This window comes from Lontra canadensis, unplaced genomic scaffold (genome assembly GCF_010015895.1).
Source record: "Lontra canadensis isolate GAN:19392208 unplaced genomic scaffold, GSC_riverotter_1.0 scaffold114, whole genome shotgun sequence".
NCBI classification, from domain to species: Eukaryota; Metazoa; Chordata; class Mammalia; order Carnivora; family Mustelidae; genus Lontra; species Lontra canadensis.
In genome coordinates this window covers 5,841,663-5,851,587 of record NW_022631108.1, presented here as the reverse complement: position 1 = coordinate 5,851,587, position 9,925 = coordinate 5,841,663, and the positions used below count along the sequence as shown (strand labels likewise).

Sequence of the window (9,925 nt, the reverse complement as noted above, 5' to 3'; positions counted from 1 at the left end):
CCCAAAAGGTCACCTCCACCTGGGGCGACACCCTGGCCACGAAGCCGCGGTCCGAGGGGCCGCCTGCATCCCACTCTCCAGTCCAGCCCCCTCCGGTGATAGCCTCCGCGCTGGCACATGGGGCCTGCCGAGCTCCCAGGCCCTAACCCTCCATCGAGGATGAGATATGGGCTTCCATCCCCAGAAGCCTGCTCCCCAAGCCCTCAGGATTGGGGACGTGTCAGCTGCACCCCCAGGACGCGGCCTGCCCCCCAGGAGGAAGCCGTGCCTTTCGGGCCTGCGCAGAAGCCTCGGAGCGGGAGAAATCTGCACACTCCCTTAGGCCACACCCTCCGCGTCAGGGGCCTCTTGGCAACCGGCAGGGTTATCTGAGGCACTGCCTGACCCCTGCCCTCCACTCAGCTCCCCAGGGAGCGCGCCTCAGTAGCGGCAGATCCGTGCTACCACGGCCCTAGGCCCGATCCCGAAATCCAGGCTGGGATCGCAGGCTTCTGCCCCCAGGGGCCTGAGGCCCGAGCTCGGCTGAGTGTGGACCCCGAAGGCCAACTCCAGGGGTCTTCTGGCCAGCCCCATGGAAACTGTGCCCTTCGGAGCTGCTCAGAACCCTGAGAGCGGGAGATAGCCGCTCGCCGCCCCCAGAGGCCACCCGCACCTCGTCGCCCCAGCACCCCCCCAACATGGAGTGCGACGGTCAGCCGGAGTCCCTTCCGCATCTCTGCCCTCAGAAAGCTCCCCTCAGCTGGGGCCCTCACGGAGCCACGTGTTCCCCACCCCAGGGCCCCGATGGTCGGAACGCCCACACCAGGCCAGAAAGGGCTCTCGCCAGGGGGCGCCCGTGTGGCCGGAATCCTGACACTTCGCAGGCCGATTTTCAGGAGCTTTGTGTCCAGATCGATTTCGGCCCAAGCTCGCGAGAATTGGCCGGAACCCACCGGTCGGCCAGCGACCAGCTGGGAGGACTTTCTGCGGAGACCCCGGGGCCTGGCTCGAGGTCCCGCGTGGTCCCGGTCCGAAGCGCACAAGAACGCGATCTCCAAGCCAGGCACACGCGTGGCCAAAGCCTCCCTCTTCTCAGCCTTCCGGTGTGCCGGTCGCAGTGCAGGCGGATGCAGCCTGCCAGGCTCCTAGGCCCTGCCCTAAGCCAAGGTTGCATTGTCAGGCTTCCTTCGCCGGAGGCCTGGCCCGCAAACCCTCCAGCCTGGGGAGCCCCGAGTCCCATGTCAGGACTCTACTAGCCATCCGGGAGGAGCCTGTGCCTTTGGGAGCGCGCGGAAACGTCTGACTGGGAGAAAGAGGCGTGGCCCGCCCCCGGCTCCGCGAGGCCACCTCCATCTTCTCTGTCCCACCAGGCCCCGAGCAGGGACAGGGACGCGCTCCTCCGGGGTCCCTCCCTCTTCTCTGCCCTCAGCAAGCTCCCCTCAGCTGGGGCCCTCACGGCGGGAGCCACATGGCCCTCGAAGGGGGTGCCTGGCGTGTGGCAGGCGACAGGCACCTAGCCAGAAAGCTCTCTCCACAGGGGACACGCGTGTGGTCCCGATCGCTGCACATTGCCGGCCAATTCTCACCTGCTTTCTGCCCACATCCATCTCGATTTGGGCAGAAGGCCGGTGAGAACTTCCTGGAAAGCCCTGGCCAGATCCCTTCCCGCTGCGCGGACTTTCAGCGGAGCCCCCTTACAGTGGCCCGAGGTTCCTCAGGGTCGCTGTCGGAGACCTGCGAGGAAGCAAAAAAAGTGGACTGATGGCACTCGAACGGTTTCTGGACGGTGGCAGGCAATAGGCTCATTGCTAGAAAGAGCCTTCCCTAGGGAACACTTGTGTGGTCTGTATGGGTGCACATTGCCGGGTATTTCTCACCCGCTTTCTGCCCAAATGCATCTCAAGTTGCGCAGAATTATTGTGAGAATTGGCTGGAAAGCCCTGGTCATCTCCTTTCCGGCTGCTTGGTCTTTCAGCATAGCCCCCTGGAAGTGGCCCGAGGGTCCTCTGGGTCGCGGTCAGATACCTGCGAAGAAGCAATGTAGATGCCAGGCACACGCGTGGCGAAACTTGCTTTCTCTTCAGCCTTCTGGCTTGCAGTGCTCAGCCCAGGCAGATCTGCTCTGCCATACCCTTGGCCCTAACCCAAACCCTGGCTGGGATCAGCCTTCCGGGCACAGAGCCTTGGCCCCCAAACCCTCCGGACTGGGGACCTCTGAAACACACGCCAGGCCTGCGCCTGCCACCCAGGTGGAAAACCTCTCCTGTTTGGATCTGCGCATCTCCCTCTGCCCGGTAGTTACCTTCATGACCCCACAAGGTCACCCCCACGTTGTGTGGCACGCCTGGGCATGAACCCGCCGTCTGATGGTCCACCTGCCCCCCTACCTCCATTCAGGCCCCCAGGGATACTGTCTCTGCGCTGGCAGATTGTGCCTGCCGTGTTCCTAGGCCCTAACCAGAACCGTAGTTTGGGATACACGCTTTCGTTCCCAGATGCCTGGCCCCCAAGCTGTCACTCTGGGGACCTCTAGGCTATACCCCAGGACTCCCCTTGCCACCCAGCGGATGTGGTGCCATTGGGAGCTGCGGGTAACCCTCAGCCCGGGAGAAACCTTCATGAACCCACAAGGTCACCTCTACCTTGGGCGGCAACCCTGGCCACGAGGCCAGTGTCTGATGGCCTGCCTGCCCCTCGCCCTTCACTCCGGCCCCCTGGGAGATTACCTCAGCGCTTGCAGATTGGGCCTGCCATGTTCCTAGGCCCTAATCCTAAATCTAGGATGGGTTACAGGCTTCCATTCCCAGAAGCCTGTTCCCCAAGCCCTCAGGACTGGGGATGTGTCAGCTACACCCCAGCACTCCCCTTGACCCCCAGGAGGACATGGTGTCTTTTGGTCCTGCGCTGTAGCCTTGGAGTTGGAGAAATCTACATACCACCTGAGGCCACACCCTCAGCTTCAGCAGCGTCATGGCAACCACCAAGGTTATCTGAGGCACTACCTGACCCCCGCCTTCGACTCAGCCTCCCAGGGTGCGTGCCTCAGCATGGGCAGTTCGGTTCTGCTATGGTCCTAGGCTCGAACCCAAAACCCAGGCTGGGTTCTCAGGCTTCTGTCCCTAGGGGCCTGATGCCCGAGGTCTGCCGAGTGTGGACATTGAAGCCCAACCGCAGAGGTCTTCTTGCCAGCCACATGGAACCTGTGCCATTTTCAGCTGCGCAGAATCCTCAGAATGGGAGAAAGCTCCATGCCTTCCCCAGCGGCCACCCCCACCTTCGTCGCCGCTGCATGCCTCAGACACGGAGAGTGACGGTCAGCCGTAGTCCCTCCCACATCTCTGCCCTCAGAAAGCTCCCCTCAGCTGGGGTCCTCACGGAGCCACGTGTCCCTGACCCCAGTTCCTGGATGGTGGTAACACACACGTGCCAGAAAGAGCTCTCGACAGTTCGCGCCAGTGTGGCTTGAATCTTTGCACATCAAGGGCCAATTCTCACCCGCTTTCTGCCCAAATCGATCAGGAGTTGAGCAAAAAGCTCGTGAGCATTGGTGGAACGCCCAGGCCAACTCCCTTCAGGCTGCGTTGGCTTTCAGTTGTACCCCCTTGAAATGGCCTGAGGTCCCACATGGTCATCGTCCAAGCCCTGGGAGAAACCATTTTACAAGCCAGACACTCTCTTGGCAAGACCCTCCCTCAACTCAGCCTTCTGGCTTGCCATGCTCAGCTCAGGCTGGTGAGCTCTGCCATGCTTCTTGACCTGAACCCTAACCCTGGTTTGGGAAATCAGTCTTCTGTCCACAGTGGCCTAACCCCCAAACCCTCCCGACTGGGGTCCTCTGAAACACACGCCATGACTGCGCCTGCCACCCAGGCGGAAACCCTCTCCCATTTGGAGCTGCTTATAACCATCAGACCGGGAGATACCTTCAATCCCCATCAGGTCACCTCCACATTGGGCTGCACTCCGGCCAGGAATCCGTGGTCCGATGGGCCTCCTGCTCCCCGCCCTCAACACCGGCCCCCTGGGAGACTGCCTCAGCCCTGGCAGGTTGGGCCTGCCTTGCTCCTAGGCCCTGTCCCTTACCCTAGGTTGGGATACAGGCTTCCATCCCCAGAAGCCTGGCCCCCAAGCTCTCAGGACTGGGGACCTCGCAGATACACCCCAGGGCTCTGCTTGCCACCCAGGAGTAAATGGTGCTGATGAAGTTCTGAAATATAGGGAGTTCGGTCGGGTGAGGTCCGGAGCCAATGTCCAAGAAATAATTCTTGATTTATTTTTGGTACAAAAGGTTGTTTATTAAAGCTCGGGGACAGGACCTGTGGGCAGGAAGAGCTGCTGCCCTGGGTTGTGAGGAATGGCAGGAGATGTACCATGTCCTTGGGGGAAGGTGAGGGAAAGGGAGCTTTCCAGGGAGCTTTCATATGCTAAAGAGGGCCTACAAGGTGCTGGGATAGGGGAGGTCTTGTGGCTTGATCATGGTTGACTTTCCCTTTTAGCAAGCCATTAACATCAAGACATTTGGGAGATTCCTAAAAGAATGTCACATTTGTCCTGCCCAGAAGTGGTGGGGGTGAGGGAGAGATTGAGAGGTGTCAGCCTTTTGCTTGGGGTAAGGGGGGGGATCACAAGGTGTCCGCCTTTTGCTTTCTCCTCAGCCAGGCTTCTGCTCCCTCATCATTCCCCCCTGAACAATTTTGACCCTTAAATCTTCAAGGTATTTGAAGGTGGAAGGTCTCATCTTCTGTAACATCTTCCTGCTGAATAGGGGCGTAGAGCTGTCCCTTCCTACTCGGGTTAGCATTGATCAGTCGAGGAATGTGTAGGGGGAGTTATGAAAGACGGAGGCAGCTGAATCCAGCGCTGACAGTGAAGAAGTGTCTCTGCGCGTGGTGAGGATCATCTGTCGTCATGAAGTCATTGCAGCAATGGAGTCTTGGCACCAAGTAGAGAAACTTTGAACAAGGCAACACATTAAGGTTAATAAGGTTATAAGAATGAGAAGCCAGAAAAGGAGATTTTTAATTGTTGGCCATAGTCCTCCTTTAAACCAGGAGCTTAACCAATCCCTGAAAGAGAGAGAGAAGGATACTGTAGAGCCTCAATCTGGGTATTCATTTCTTTTCTTCATCCTGTGACATTTTTGTGGTATTCTGAGATGTAAACACAACATTCTGCTTTTATAATTGCGCATGTGCCACCCTGTGCTGCTCTCAGGACATCTAAGGCCATCCTATTTCATAGGACTGCCTTGCACATCTGTGAGACTTCAATATTAAGTAAAGAGATGCTATTTAGTGAATCATTGAGTGCCTTTGCAGTATATTTATTAAGGGCTTGTACATGCCAAATGACATCCTCTAGTCCCACAGATGGAGCAAAAATGGATGCTAAGTGATCATACCACTTAAAAACAGATCGTGTCCATCTTTGCTTTAAATTGGGGAGATTAGCTGGAGTGGTGATGGTTTCAGTAATGCGCCCATGAATCCAGGCAAATCCTGAAGTACAGCGACCTATCCACCCTGGAGGAAGCCAGGGCCACAGGTTAGTTCCACATATCCAGTGGGTTCCATTTGGAGCTGACCATCTAATGCCAGGTCATCTTACCCAATCAGTAGCAAACCAGTCAGTAGCCTGGAGTACTATTATTTGGGAACACATTTCTAATGATAGCCATCTTAGATGTCGTGTGTTATTTGCCCAAGTATCATATGTATGATTTCTTTGTTACCAGAATAAAACTGCCTTTTGACTGAGCTGTCCAATAGTAGGTGTGAGCCACAAATATGCATCCCAGATTTGATATATACCATCCTCAGTATAGTGATAAGGAGGATTTTGTAACTTAGGTCCTAGTTGGTGGATATTAATTTGTGGGCTTGTAAGGTCAGTTAAGACTTTAACAGTTTGAGAGTATGAAAAAGTTTGGTTATGTCCTGGTGAACTCCACGTTTTACTGATCATGGACCAGGAAGAAACATCTCGATTAGTGATAGATTTATCCCTGTACATACTGTCTCCATATATTATATCTGAAATATAATCTTGCAGAGAATGCCAATCAGTGCCCTGTAAAGGGGAAACCCACCAGGGTAACCCGGATGTACTTGACATAGGCAAAATTCCACATATCCAACAATCTGTTTGATTTTGAAGTTCAGCATAATGCTGTGCCCACTGTAGAAAGAATCGTCAGTTAAGATAGGTGAAAGGAAGATAAAGAGAATATATACAACCTTCATTTTTGTTTGAAGAGAAGTTTGAGATCTTCTATGGGCTCACAGGAGTGAGAAGGCACATTAATTTGCTCACTGGGTTCCTTTTACTGCTTCTTTAGCTGTATGGTCTGCTAAATTGTTTCCTTTAGATTCTAAGGTCATATACTTTTGATGTCCTTTGATGTGAATCACCGTTACCTCCTTGGGCAGATGTATAGCCTCAAGAAGGGTTATGATCTCAGGCCCATATTTGGTTGGGGAGTTATGGCTTGACAGCAATCCCCTTTCCTTCCAAATAGCTCCATGGGCATGTAGTACCAGGAAGGCATATTTGGAGTCAGTATTAATGTTTATTTGTTAGTCTTTGGCAATTGCAAAGTGCTAGTGAGCACTATGGCACACCTAGCCTTTTCTTGTTCCTTTCATGAAAACTATTGTCATCAGTAAACCAACTGTCATTTGTATTTTTAATAGGGGCATCTTAAATCTGGCCTACTAGAGTAAGTAAGATCAATAAACTCTGAACAGTTTTGCTTTATAGAGAAAGAAGTACAATAATCAGGTTCAGGCATATGGGTAACTAGGCTTAAAGTTTGACAAATTTTAAGTATTATTTCTGGTAAGTGTAGCCCAGTATTTAAGTTGGCCTCCATCATCCATTGGTGGCCTTTGGTTTCTAAGACATTTTGGACATGATGTTAAATCATTACAGTCAGGGACTGTCCCATAGTGAATTTTGAGGCTTTTTTTTTTAAGATTTTATTTATTTTTCAGAGAGAGAGAGACAGCATGGGCAAGCACAGGCAGACAGAGTGGCAGGCAGAGGCAGAGGGAGAAGCAGGCTTCCCGCCAAGCTAGGAGCCCGAGGTGGGACTCGATCCCAGGACACTGGGATCATGACCCGAGTTGAAGTCAGCTGCTTAACCAACTGAGCCACCCAGGCATCCCTTTGAGGCTCTTTTTATGAGGAGGGAAAGTCTATGCTTAGCTAAAGCATTTGTTTGCAATTGTACCTCAACAGAGGTGGCTTCTAGGATAAAGGGATGAAACCATTAAGAAGCCCTTTGAATAGTCCAGCCTTAACAATACCCTGATTACAGAGGATCACTGGCAAGTGGGAGAAAACTTGTCAAGAGATAAGGGGAGTCCCACATGCATCATCCAATCCAATCATAAAGAAAGTGGGGTCATCCATTATCTCCATAAGTCCATAGTTAATCCTATGCAGTGCAGTATGCTGGCTTTAAGCAATTCCATTATTCCAGCCACACATAAGGTGATAGTTAAATTATACAACTGTTGGGGAATCAATCCCATTTTCCAGTTGTTTAAATATTTAAGTTATATACCCAATGGGTTCTGTTATTATCCCTACAGAATATTAAGCAAGATCATCTAAATGAGCTATTGTGCAACTTCTCTGAAGTTTACCTCAAGTTGTCTAGTTTAGGTAAACAAACATTTAAAGACAACAAAATCTAGAACTTAACATCCACAAAGGTGTGTTACTGAAACATAATTTTTCTCTCTAAAATAACCCTCATTTCCAGAGATAGTCAAATCAGGACTAATTTATTTGAAAAACAAGTCCAGTTTAAACAGATTTGGCCCAATTGTTTACATAAGGTCAGCAAGAACAGTGAGTGATCATATAGATCTTTTAGAATCTGCTTTGCTGGAACTTCTTATAAGGAATCCCTACATTGAACTTTTAGTAGCCTCTCCAGGCCAGAAGCCAAGCCACATACTTGCCATCAGACATGACTGTGATACCTGTCAAATTGTGTGAATTCCTCTTCCTGATGTCCCCAAACTATGCTGAGGTTCCTGCACCTGCCAGGAAGTGACATTCTTTACTCACCTGGTGAGGCTGCTGGGAACTCTCTAAGCAAGGTATCAGGCTAATAGTTCCAAGGGGCTTTATAACTCCAGGTTCCCTATAGTCAACCTTAGTTCCTTAAAGTTGTCTGGTCATATCTGAGTCTATGCATGTCTTTCTCAAATATGACATTCCAGTCAAAGCCTTGGTAAAATAACCCATGTTTCCAATGGTGTCCTGTTACAAGGAGATCAGATTCTTATTGAACTTATGCAATGACTGATTGCCATGGAGGAAAGAATACTTGCTGAGACCTTTTGAGTTTTAGAGGGTTCTGATAGAGAGAAAAGTTGAATGCTTTGATTTGTTTACAAATAAATATTTTTACATTTCTGTAAGTCACAGACATCTTAAGAAAAAAAGTTTCCTTAGTCTGGAAGAGCAAACATTAGAGAACCAGCAATGTTTAAAATAACAGATACAACACTATAATCTTTTAGTTCGTTTAGCCCCATGTTACTAATTCTGGTTTAGTTTGAATGCAGCTTTAGTTAGTTCTGGAAATTCTTACCCATTTCAGTTTTAGGATTTTCAAGTATATCAAATATCTGTATTTGTCCTGAAAGTCCTTTATATGAATCTCCTTTAAGATAAAACTCATTTTACAAGAGAATTAAAACAATTATAAATTTAAAAAACTCAGAATGGATATGGTTAGAGCTGATGAGATGAGAGTTTACAATTTACCTGGCAAGGAAATCAGGTTATTTCTGTGACACATAACATTTCAATAATTACAATATCAAGTATGATCTATCAAACCATTAAAACTTTAGGAAATGCATAGAATGTCTAGAATAGTTACAGACTTTACCCAAATGTAACCCAAGGTTTATCATTTGTTTAGCAATACTTCCTGAGTAACTTAACATACCAAGGAAAAGCATGAGTTAAAGAGATTTCGTTTACAAGTTAAATCTTGTCGACAATTGCTAAAATCTTAGAAAGTTTTATTTATTTATTTATTTATTTAAGATTGTATTTATTTATTTGTCAGAGAGAGGGAGAGCGAGAAAGCGAGCACAGGCAGGCAGAGGCAGAGGGAGAAGCAGGCTCCCTGCTGAGCAAGGAGCCCGATGTGGGACTCAATCCAAGGACACTGGGATCATGACCTGAGCTAAAGGCAGCTGCTTAACCAACTGAGCTACCCAGGTGTCCCAAAATCTTAGAAAGTTTTAAAGCACATGCCTAAATATAATTAAGGATGTTAAACACCTGATAACAGGAGAAATGTGGAAGATGGTTTTTCTGGACAGGCAAACAGGAAACAACAGTTTATATTTCCTTCTTAACAGCAGATCAATTAACTTAAGAAAACTTTGTCCTTTTTGAACAGAGAGAAAGCAGACTTTCTATACCAGTGTCTTTTTAAAATTCACTTCAATCCTAGTCTGTCCTGACCATACCTAAAATTCCATTCCAAAGATTTCTCTTCACAAAACTTCTACAACTTTCCTTTGCATTCAGGCTTTGTCACAAGCCATTTCCTTCCAAACAACCATCTCATAAGGACAAAATTGCCTTTTATCTTTAACAAAATGCATTTCCATTCCTTATCTTTCTTCCGTATCTACTTTTCCATATACAGAGTTGTTTCTCTTATTTCCATCAGTCTTAGTTACACTTAGCAGAATGTAGTACTCTTAGAAACACCTTAATCTCTAGTGAAGACTAAATATAAACCAATTGTGAACTGTTACAACAGAATTATTTAGATGGCAAAATTATGAATCAGTTAAGTGCAAAACATGTTTACCAACAGATTTAAATATTCTTAGTTTCTTTGTAGTAAGAAGTCAAAAGCACAAACCTACAGTACTCAATGCTTTAGGACTTTATCCTATTTGGA

At 49.1% G+C, this 9,925-nt stretch overlaps 1 long non-coding RNA gene across 1 annotated transcript; it reads right to left on the bottom strand.

Annotated features, from left to right (window-relative positions):
* Positions 1 to 4,873: 4,873 nt before the first annotated feature.
* On the bottom strand, positions 4,874 to 8,081 carry LOC116856905. The gene is made up of 3 exons (XR_004380653.1): positions 8,059 to 8,081; positions 5,381 to 5,382; positions 4,874 to 4,931 (listed from the first exon to the last, which is right to left on the bottom strand). It is a non-coding gene; the product is annotated as an uncharacterized LOC116856905 (long non-coding RNA).
* Positions 8,082 to 9,925: the final 1,844 nt, after the last annotated feature.